Genomic DNA, 9,643 nt, shown 5'->3' on the forward strand with positions numbered 1-9,643 from the left:
CGGCTTCCACCTGGCCCAGCCCTGGTTGTGGCCTGGGCATCTGGAGAGTGAGGCGGCAGGAGAAAGAGCTCTGTCTCCCAAATAAAATGAAAGTGAATTTAAAAAAAATTTTTTAAACTGTATTTTTAAGTTGATGTTGGTGCAAAACATTTTTTTGAAATCATGTATGAGAGTTCTTCAAAAAGTCCACAGTGTTAAAAAATTGTGTGTGGATGTCAAAATTTCTGCACCAAAAACTTATTTAAAAAAAAATATTTTTTAACATATTTATTTGAAAGGCAGAGAGACAGAGAAAGGAAAGCTTCCATCTGCTGGTTCCCTCCCCAAAGGCTTTTAACAGCCAGGGCTGGGCCAGGCCAAAGCCAGGAGCCTGGAACTCCATCTGGGTCTCCCACGCGGGTGGCAGGGGCCCAAGTGCTTAGACCCTCACCACTGCCTCCCAGGGTCCATGCCAGGCGCTCTGAGGGGTAGCTCAGCTGTCAGCCCAGACGCCCATGCCCCTCCTCCCCTAGCCCCGTAGTGCGCGCGCACTAAGCAACGTTCCACACGGAGACCCCTCCTGCCTCGACAACCTGGGGTGGACGCCAGCACCCCGCGAAACCCTTAGCTGTGGTGGCCTTGCGTTTCTCATGGGCTGCTTGAGTGACAAGCAGACAGGCCGAGCCCCTAAAATGCACCTTGCAGCACCATGAGACCCTGGCCCATCCTGGTCCGGCTCTCTCTCAAAGCTGCCAAAGGGAGACGCCCCAGCTACAGGCACAGGAGAGGGAGGCCCCAGCTGCCCCACCTCCGGCTTCCCCCCCTTTCCTCTCCATACCTGCGTGGGGGCCCCTCATGTACCCACACCATATCACCAAGACTCCCCAGCCACAGCCATCGTGGGGTCCGGGGCAAGTCAGGGGTCGCAACCCCCTGTCACGTTCCAGGAAACTGTCCAGACTCCAGCGAGGGGTCCAGGCGACCCCGCACCTCACTTCCCAGCTGCACCCCTCACCCAGGGACCGCGGCACAGATGCTGGGCGGGGGTGGGGGGCGCGGAGCAGGATGCCGAGGCACAGGCACTTCCCGGCCACCTGCGTTGGTTCAGACGTCTATTGTGAGGTTTTGAGGACCAGGTGGGCCCTTTAAGAGGTGACAAGGGTCATGTGTGGTCATGAGGCTGGGGCCCTAGGATGGCGCTAGAGGCTTTATAAGGAGATGGGAGTAGTGGCTGCCACCGTCGCCAGGCGATGCCCCCTACAGCATTCCTGCAGCAAGATCACCCTCACCTAATGCCACCCTCGATCAGAACCCCCAGGGCCTGACTGAATGAACCTTCCTTGTGTATAAACTGTACTCGGAGCAGCAGAAAAGGGGCTAAGCCACAGAAACGTACACTTGCCCTGCACCCAGCCCAGGGGCGGCCCCTCCAGCCCATGACTGCCCCAGGGCACAGGTTCCTGGTGCCTTGGAAGGGGGCATCAGAGGGTCGGCGCTGTGGCGTAGCGGGTAAGGCCACGGGAGGGATGCCGGTATCCTATATGGGCACCGGTTCGAGTCCCGGCTGCTCTACTTTTGATCCAGCTCCCTGCTGTGGCCTGGGAAAGCTGCGGGAAGGTGGTCCAAGTGCTTGGGTCCCTGCACCTGCATGGGAGACCTGAAAGAAGCTCCTGGCTTCGGCCTGGCCCAGCCCTGGCCACTATGGGACATCTGAGGAGTGAACCAGTGGATAGAAGACCTTTGTCTCTCTGTAACTCTGGCTTTCAAATAAATAAACAAATCTTAAAAAGGAAGGAAGGAAGGAAGGAAGGAAGGAAGGAAGGAAGGAAGGAAGGAAGGGAGGGAGGGAGGGAGGGAGGGAGGCCGGCCTCAGAGAAACCACCCCCAGCGCTTGGGCTGCCTCTGCAAGCCCTGCTGGGAAGTCCTACTTTGGTGCCTAATGAGGTGTTTCCAGCAACCCCCATCCTCTCGACAGCTCTTTCTTTTCAATTTTTACTTATTTCTTTTTAATTTTCATCTACCCAACAGGTCGACCAAAGGGGACAGAAGGAGAGATTGCCCGTCCACTGGTTCCCTCCCCAAATGTCCACAACAGTCACAGACTGGGCCAGGCCGACGCCAGGAGCTGGAAACGCCATCCGGGTCTCCCACGTGGACGGCAGGGACCCACGCACTGGAGTCACCACCATTGGGCTCCCAGGGTGCGCGGCCGCAGGGGGGCCCCACGTGAACCCCGACACTGCGACAGGGGACACGGCCCCGCTGCTCCTCTCCACACCTGCTGACACGGCACATTGTGCACACTGGCACTAAACGCCCTGAAAATGAGGGCTCCCCACGCTGGGTGCCATGACTCGAAGCCCCAGCATCTTGGCACTAAGAGGGCAGAGACTTCGTGTAACTGAGGAGTCGGCAGGCGGGGGCCTTGGGAAGTGAGGAGACTGGGTCAGTACCACGCAGCTCCCACAACAGCCTCCTGGTGGCTTTATACACACCCGTTCCCACCAAGACGGGGTGTGGCTCCGGGGGGGCCCCTTGCCACAGCCTGCACCCTGCTGCTTGGACTTTGCACCCACACGCACCTCCTGTCTTCATAAGGCAGCCTGCCTCGGCGACTTCGTTATAGTAACGCAAAGCGCCCGAGAACGCCGGGAAGCCCCAGGTGTCCCAGAGCCCTCCTGAACAACTACACCACCAGGCCCCGCAGGAAAGCTGGTCCCGTGGGCCACAGACCGGACAGAGCCTGAGCACCATACATCAGAGAACCGGGCCTCAGCTCTGTCTGAGCTACACTCGCTGCAGACCAACCCTGGCGCCTCAGAGTGAGCCGGGACCCCACCTGCAGACCCTCCTCGGCCCCCAACAGGCTCACTGCCCCAAGGGCAGCAGCTGGGGGCTTGCCAGATAAAACAGGAGACCCCACCCCCACCCCCACCCCCACCCCCCGAACAGGTGAACAGCAAGCAGGTTCTTGGTCTAAATCCTGCATTAGTCGCTGCTTATCTGAAACCCAAATGAATCTAAGCACTGGACACTCAAAGCAGGTGCTCCTAAGGGAGGGAGACAAGTGGACACACAGAGCCACAGGTCAGCCAGGCGCAGCTCCAGGTCAAGAGGATGGGCGCTTGGCCCGAGCCCCCTCAGCAGTCACCCCACGCCTGGCTATGGAGGATGTTGGTCAGCTTGCACCACACAAGGGCTCAGCCCCATGGCTGTCACCCCAGCCAGCCGTCACCCATGCACGCTGAGTCCAAAGTGACTATGCATCCACCCCGGGGGGCCCACGGTCATCGACGGTCCCAGCCAGACCTCCCTGAAAAGCAAGAGCAACCGGGGCGCCCAGCGAGGGAGCCGGGGCCTCACGGGGCAAGGCAAGGGCAGAGCCAAGGACCGGAGCCCGGAGCCCCCAGCCCTGCCCCTTGCAGCTCTGCCCTTCACCCTGGAGAAGCCATCAGACCCATGTGCACTTCCGCAAGGGAGGCCCAGAAGGCGCGGAAGGGGACGCAGGACAGGTGCGCTCTGGAGGGGAGTAGAATTGGGGACATCACAGACAGTGGGAGAAGCAGCACTGGCTCTCCACCCCCCCCCCAACAGAGGCCAGGAGGTCCTCCCTCTGCCGTACCACACAACCCCGGGGCACCTGAGCCTGAGCGTAGCCAGGGGCACAGGGCCTGCGGGGAGGGGCCTCTGACCGTTTGAAGCCCCTCTTGCCTTACCCAGAAGCCTCTTGTGTTCTCCCTGCTCCCACCCCCTGACCACAGGTCCAACCTCATTGTCTCCTGGCCAGATGCATCTGGCTCCTCCCCTTCTCCCCAGAAACCCACCCCTGCCACCACCCACCTCTGCTCAGGGGATTCCCTGCCAGTCTCCCCAAGGGTCCCTGTTCCAGGAGGTTCCGCAGTATAACCTGGACTCAGCCTGGGATCCCAAGCCTTCCACCCAGGTCCTGCTCTGCCCCCGGTGTTGTGACTTCCCCTTTTCCCTGGGGATACCCGTCCAGGGCCCCATGGAGCCAGGAGCACACCCGGGCTGGTTACCTCAGGACCTGGTCGTGTTCCCGGCTGCCCAGCATTTAAAGGAGAGACGGCCACTGCTGGCTAAGAGTCACAGCACAGAGAGTGGCAAGACAGAGAAGACTGGGGGGGGCATACGCAGAGGGGGATCACATGGGCCCCCCCAGAGGCTCAAGAAAAGGCCCCAGGCCCCCCTACCATGGTGGGGAACCTGCTGCAGAGATGAGAACTTGGGACAAGACCACAGGCGCAGGGTTTTTCATTCATTCATTCATTCATTCATTCAGGCACACGGCTGGTCAACACGTGTTTGAGGAGCACGGTGCAACGGGAGAGATTCGTGAGCATCTGAGCTCCATTAGTGTTGGGAGGGAGGAAGGCAAGAATGCCAGGGACACACGAAGGGGTCACCTCGGCCAGTGCTCAGACCCTGGAGGAGGAGGGGAGAGACGTGGCCCCCTCCCCCTGCTGTCGCCGCCGCCCGCTGGGGAACAGCAGGGGTAAGGCATAGCCCGGTGCAGAGCAAGGCAGTTTAGGAACAGGGGTGAGACTGCAGGAGCCAATGACCGGGCCAACGATGCACCGGGTGACCAGACACCAGCCAGCCAGGGTAAGGACGAGCCACCCACGTGTGGTCTTCAGTCCCAAGGTCACGGCTCAGGACAGGAGGAGCCCAAGCAGGCCCCCACCACACCACGTCCCCCTGAGGTCTTCAGCTGGGGTCTCCCACTCTGAACCCCACTGAAGGGACAGCTACCTCGGAGGCCCGCAGGGTCACACCTGCCAAGCAAGAGCTGCGGCCGCACGGTCAGAGGGCCAGCCTGGCTCCCGGCACGGGAGACCGCCATAAGTGGATGGATGAAGACTGTGATGGGCACCCCACAGATAAAGGCCCCTGGTCCCAGCTTTGGAAGAATGACACTGATATGTGGGTTAAGTGGACCCCCATGATGCTGGCTCCCAGACCCACTTCTTCCCCCGTTCCAACAACCTGGCAGTGGTCCCCTGGGACCCTCTTGAGCGAGCATCGCCAATTTCTAGGTCACCCTCCAAGCGGGCTACAGCACAGGGCTCGGGCAGAAGCCTCCCACAATGCAATTCTGGTTGGGGGTTCAGAAACCCCAGGTCTGTCTTGGCCCACCCCATGCCCCTGAGCAGACAGAAGAGGTCAGAGTCTCTGTTACACCCTCCAGGGCCCCATCCAGGGTGGCTCATGACGGCCACCTGGCAGGTCCCCTCCTCGCTGCCCTGTGCCCAGCCCCTCCTTCTCGGAATAAATAATCAATAACCCTGCCCGCTCCCTCTGGGAATGACGCGGCTGAAATGAATGAGCTGCTCCCAGGCCAGTGCTGAGAGCAAGCCCGCCAGGGGAGTCCCAGGGCTGGAGGGGGCCGGGGGGCTCGGGCCACCACTCCCCTCTACTCTGAGCAGTCCCAGAACCATCCCCTCCAACCACAGCCACCCCAGGACAGCCCCACACCATCCTCCATCCCAGGGCCGGTGCGTCCCCCAAGTGCCCACCAGAGAGACCCCTCCAGGCCACACTCCCTCACTTCCGCCTCTGTACCCGGGCCCCAGGACTCTACCAGCCGCCAAGTGTGGACCCCAGGGGGCGTGGGGAGGCAGGCCAGGGCTCCAGCCTCCTCGGGCACCCACCAGGAGGACAGAACTCCCAGCAACGCGGTGGCCCCCTGAGCCTGCTGTCCGTCCCCCCAGGGGGCCCGGCAGAGGGTCCAAGCCACCATTTCCAGGGATTCCGGGCAGGACTGGTGGGAAAGTGGGCACTGAGGCCCCTGAAGCCCCCTCCTCTCCCTCCCTCCGCGTCTGCAGGAACTCAGGACCGCCCACAGACGGGGCACCCCCAACTTGGCCTTCCTAGACCCCTCGTGCCTGCGCCACTGTCACTGTCCCCGTCTCCTTCCCAGCTTCACCCAGTGGCCAGCAACCACCACTCCAGGCAGCGCCCTCCCGGGGCGGGGACCCCAACCTGGGAACCCAGGGCTGGGGCAGCCGCTGCCTGCGGAGGGACTCGGCCTTCGAGTAGGGGCCCAGCCCGGGCGGCGGCGGCGGCTGGGGGTGGGGGCCGGGGGCCGCGGCCTTCCCAGCCCCCTCGGCTCCCGCACCGGCGCCCGCCGCGGGCAGCACGACTGACCTCATTCGCCAACTGCAGCGGCCTCAGGCGCCGGCCCGGGGCGCCCCCCACCTCCGGAGGGGCCGGGGGGCTGACAGCTCCGGGCTCGCAAGCCGCTGCCGGCAGGTGGGGGGCGGCCGCCCCTCGCGTCCCCAGGCCCGAATTATAATCCCGGTCACGTGCCTCCTCTCCCCAAGCCCCCCCCCCCACCTACCCACATACACACACACACACCCCCAAGCCGGACCCGGATTCTGGAACACCTTGAGGGGGAGGGGCGGGCCCCGGTTTGGGGGGAGGGGGGTGCGGGGCGCAAGACGGGCCTCGGCGCCCGCCCCCCGCAAAAGTTTCTCCTACCTTGGAGGATCCCCAAGCGCTCCTGCCAGCGGCGCCCCGGCCCCGGCCCGCGGCCAGCACTCAGCCTCCCGCCGCTGCCTCCGCCTTAATTAATCCGCGAGAACGGGGACGGCGAGGCCGAGGCAGGCGAGCGGCGGCGGCGGCGCGGCGCGGGCTGGCGGGCGGGGAGGAGCGCGGGGGGCGGCGGGGCTCGGCCGGCCGGGGGGCGGCGCGCGGCGGCCCCCACCCCGGCGGCTGCGGCGGAGGGCGGGGCGCGGCGCGGGGAGCGCAGGCGAGAGCGGGCGCGCGGGAGGCTCTTTGTTCTGTAATCCCAGTAAGATTGCCAGCCATTCGCCCCGGCCCTAATCCCAGCCCCGCGCAACACCACCCTCCATTGGCTGCCATTTACATACGGGATTAGCCCGCCCGGCCCGCCCCGCGCCCCGGCCTGGGCACCGCGGGGGGAGCGCGCCGCCGCCCCGCCCCCACCCCGCCTGGCCCCGCGGGCCGCGGGATTAGGGAGCCTGGGCACTCGCCCCCCTCTTCGGGGGGTCAAGGTCACTCGGTGGCTCCGGCTTGGAGAGGGGATGGGGGGCGGGGAAAGGCAGCGGAGGCCCACCGGTCATCCCGGCCTCCTAGCCCCGGTTCTTCTCCCAGGGTTTGGCCCAGGTCGCCTCTGTCTCTCTGAGGGATATGCCCACACCCAAGGTCGCAGCAGGTCCAAGTGCCCTCCCTTGTGGTGCCCTGGCCTGGTACCCTCCTCCGTTATACCCACACCCCCATATACGACAGGGGCCCTGCTGAATCCAGGTGCACATCCACTCCCATCCCCCCTGAATCCACACAGCCGCTCCCCCACAGGTGCTGCGAGCCCTGTGCCAGGTGTTTGCTAGGCTGGCCACCGCGGGGACGCGCACCCCAGGCAGGCCCCAACCCCAGGGAGTTCCTGGCCTAGATGCAGAAAACCCAAGCCTGGCTGAGACTTCAGCAGGTCCTGCCTGGGGCCGGCACAGGCGCTGGTGAGGGTTGACCTTGGCTGAACACTCCCCCCCCCCCCCCCCGCAAGCCCAGAAGCCCATCAGACTGAGAGCCGGCCCCCAGGGCAGCCCGTGGCAGAGCTGGGAGGGGCCCTGGGATTGGGCATGAGGCCAGGAGTCCTCCATCTGTCCCCCTGGGCCCCCTGGGGAGACTGGGAACACCTCGAAGCACCCTCCTGTGTGGTCCCTCCAGCCTGTGCTGGGTCTATGTGAGTTCAAATCCTGGCTCTTCCTCTTGCCACTTGTGTGACCTTGGGCAAACCAGTTCCCCTCCCGAGGGTCCACTTCCCCCTTCCTGCAGCCTCCTGTGTCCACCACGGGGTGGCTCCCAGGGCAGGCAGGGCAGATGGTGGTCACGGCTGGTTCAGCATCCGCTTGGTTCTGGGCTGAGGCATTGAAGATCTCTATGCCTCGTGCTCCACCTGCCAGGTGGGTACTGCCGGCCTCTTCCCACAATGCAGTGAAAAGAGACTTTGTTAAAGACACCAGCCACATGAGTGCTCTGTCGGGACTGGCTCCCCTGGCTGCCTTCTGCCCACTGACCAATGGATGGTGCCCGCTTGACATCGGCGCCAGGGCTGGAGGTGTTAAGGGTAACGTTAAGTGGCTCCAGGGGGCCCAGCTGAGGGAAGTTGGTTCCAGGAAGGGCTGGCAGGTGCTGGGCCAGTCTTCCCCAACCCCAAGGCGCGGAGAGAAATGAGGCCTGGGGAGAAGGCAGCTCTGCCATGTGCTCAGTACTGCCCCCTGCAGGCAGAATCCAGAGCAGCAACGCTGGGTGCGCAGGTCCCTCTCTCCACTCTGTGGGCTGCTGGGCCAAACAGCCAGCTGGGCCCCGTCATAGTTCAGGCAGAGACCAGGGGGGAGTGGATACAGCACTGTGGTCCGGCATAGCCGGGCCCCACTCGGAAACATGTGACCTGGGCATGACGCGGGGCTGTGTGTGCACCACTTGCCTCCCTGGGCCTCGGCTTGCTTGTCTGTACAATGGGGCTAAGGTAGGCCTTCCTTCCTCCGATTGCTGTGAGGATTGAACGACACACACTGCGGGGGGAAATGTTCCGCGTGGTGCCTGGTAACGGATGGGCCTCCATTGGTTTACTGGCCGGTGGGTGGGGCTATCCCCACGTCACAGGTGTGACTGTAGGGCACCAGGCAATCACAGAAGGGAGTGGGTACCTGAATCTGCTGCTTCCCGGTCAGCCCAGGAAGCCCCAAGGCAGGAGGAACTGGCCCCCCCATGCAGAACTGGCCGCCAGGGGGCGCTGTCCATGTGGACTCCGGCAGCCTCTGTTCCTCTCCCGGGACCCTGAGGCCCTACAGGCATCAGTGCCTTGGCCAACATGCTGCACAACCCAGCTCGCGTGGCTCCGCCCAGCGGGGGGTGGGGCAGGTAGCGGGACGGCCCAGGCATCCTGGCAGAGGAACGGCTTGGGGAACCTCAGGTTTGACTGCCTCGGATGGGACCACACAGGAGCACAGGTGAGGACGGGGAACCCAACGCCTTCATCTTATAGGTGAGCAGACCGCACCTGGTCGGAGGGCAGGAGTGACCCAGAGCAGCCCAGGAGCGAGTGGCAGGATCTGCACTCAGGACTCCCTATCTGCCGCCTGCCTCTTTCCACCACCGTCTGGCTCTGCTTGTCTTTTCGGGATCATTGGCACTTAACACCTTAGAAGTGGGACTTCTAGAATGTCAGAAGACATCCACCATTCCTGTTCCCCCTCAGAGGAGCAAAGCTGTGAGGACTGGGAGGGAAACAAGACCCGTCCACGATCAGGCCACAGAGCCTCCACGTTGGACGTTAGCCCAGCCAGCGGGGGCGCCCTGGCAGTGCCGACGCCCACACAGGGGCAAGGGGCAGGTGATGGGCTCGCTGGCGCCCCCTGTGTCTGTGACCCAAATCTGCAGTCCCAGAGAGGGCTGTCCCCCGGGCCTCCTTCCATCACCTGCGTGGGCCCTCGTCCCCCTGAGGCTCGGTCTGGTCCAGGCTGCTGGAAACCGAGTCCTTTCCCTTGGTGGGACAGGGAATCAGTAGGGCCATGGTTTTGCAGATGTCCCCAATTCAAGATGCAGAGCCAGGATCTCAGGCACCCTGGCGAGCTGGGGTCGGGACAGCCTGGGCAACCTGGAAGCAGGGCAGTCATCC

General features: G+C 63.7%; 1 protein-coding gene across 5 annotated transcripts in view; it reads right to left on the reverse strand.

The window, feature by feature from the left end:
* GTF2IRD1 (GTF2I repeat domain containing 1) overlaps nucleotides 1–6,708 on the reverse strand; it is a 92,850-nt gene extending 86,142 nt beyond the window's left edge. Inside the window, exon 1 of one of the 5 annotated variants that reach the window (XM_070064517.1) lies at nucleotides 6,481–6,705. The gene's annotated coding sequence lies outside the window, so the exon portion shown is untranslated. Of the gene's footprint in view, nucleotides 1–6,144; nucleotides 6,257–6,480 lie in introns of those variants that run through there. The other 4 variants (XM_051835434.2, XM_070064515.1, XM_051835430.2 and 1 more) reach the window with 4 other exon arrangements.
* Nucleotides 6,709–9,643: the final 2,935 nt, after the last annotated feature.

This window comes from Oryctolagus cuniculus, chromosome 19 (genome assembly GCF_964237555.1).
Source record: "Oryctolagus cuniculus chromosome 19, mOryCun1.1, whole genome shotgun sequence".
NCBI classification, from domain to species: Eukaryota; Metazoa; Chordata; class Mammalia; order Lagomorpha; family Leporidae; genus Oryctolagus; species Oryctolagus cuniculus.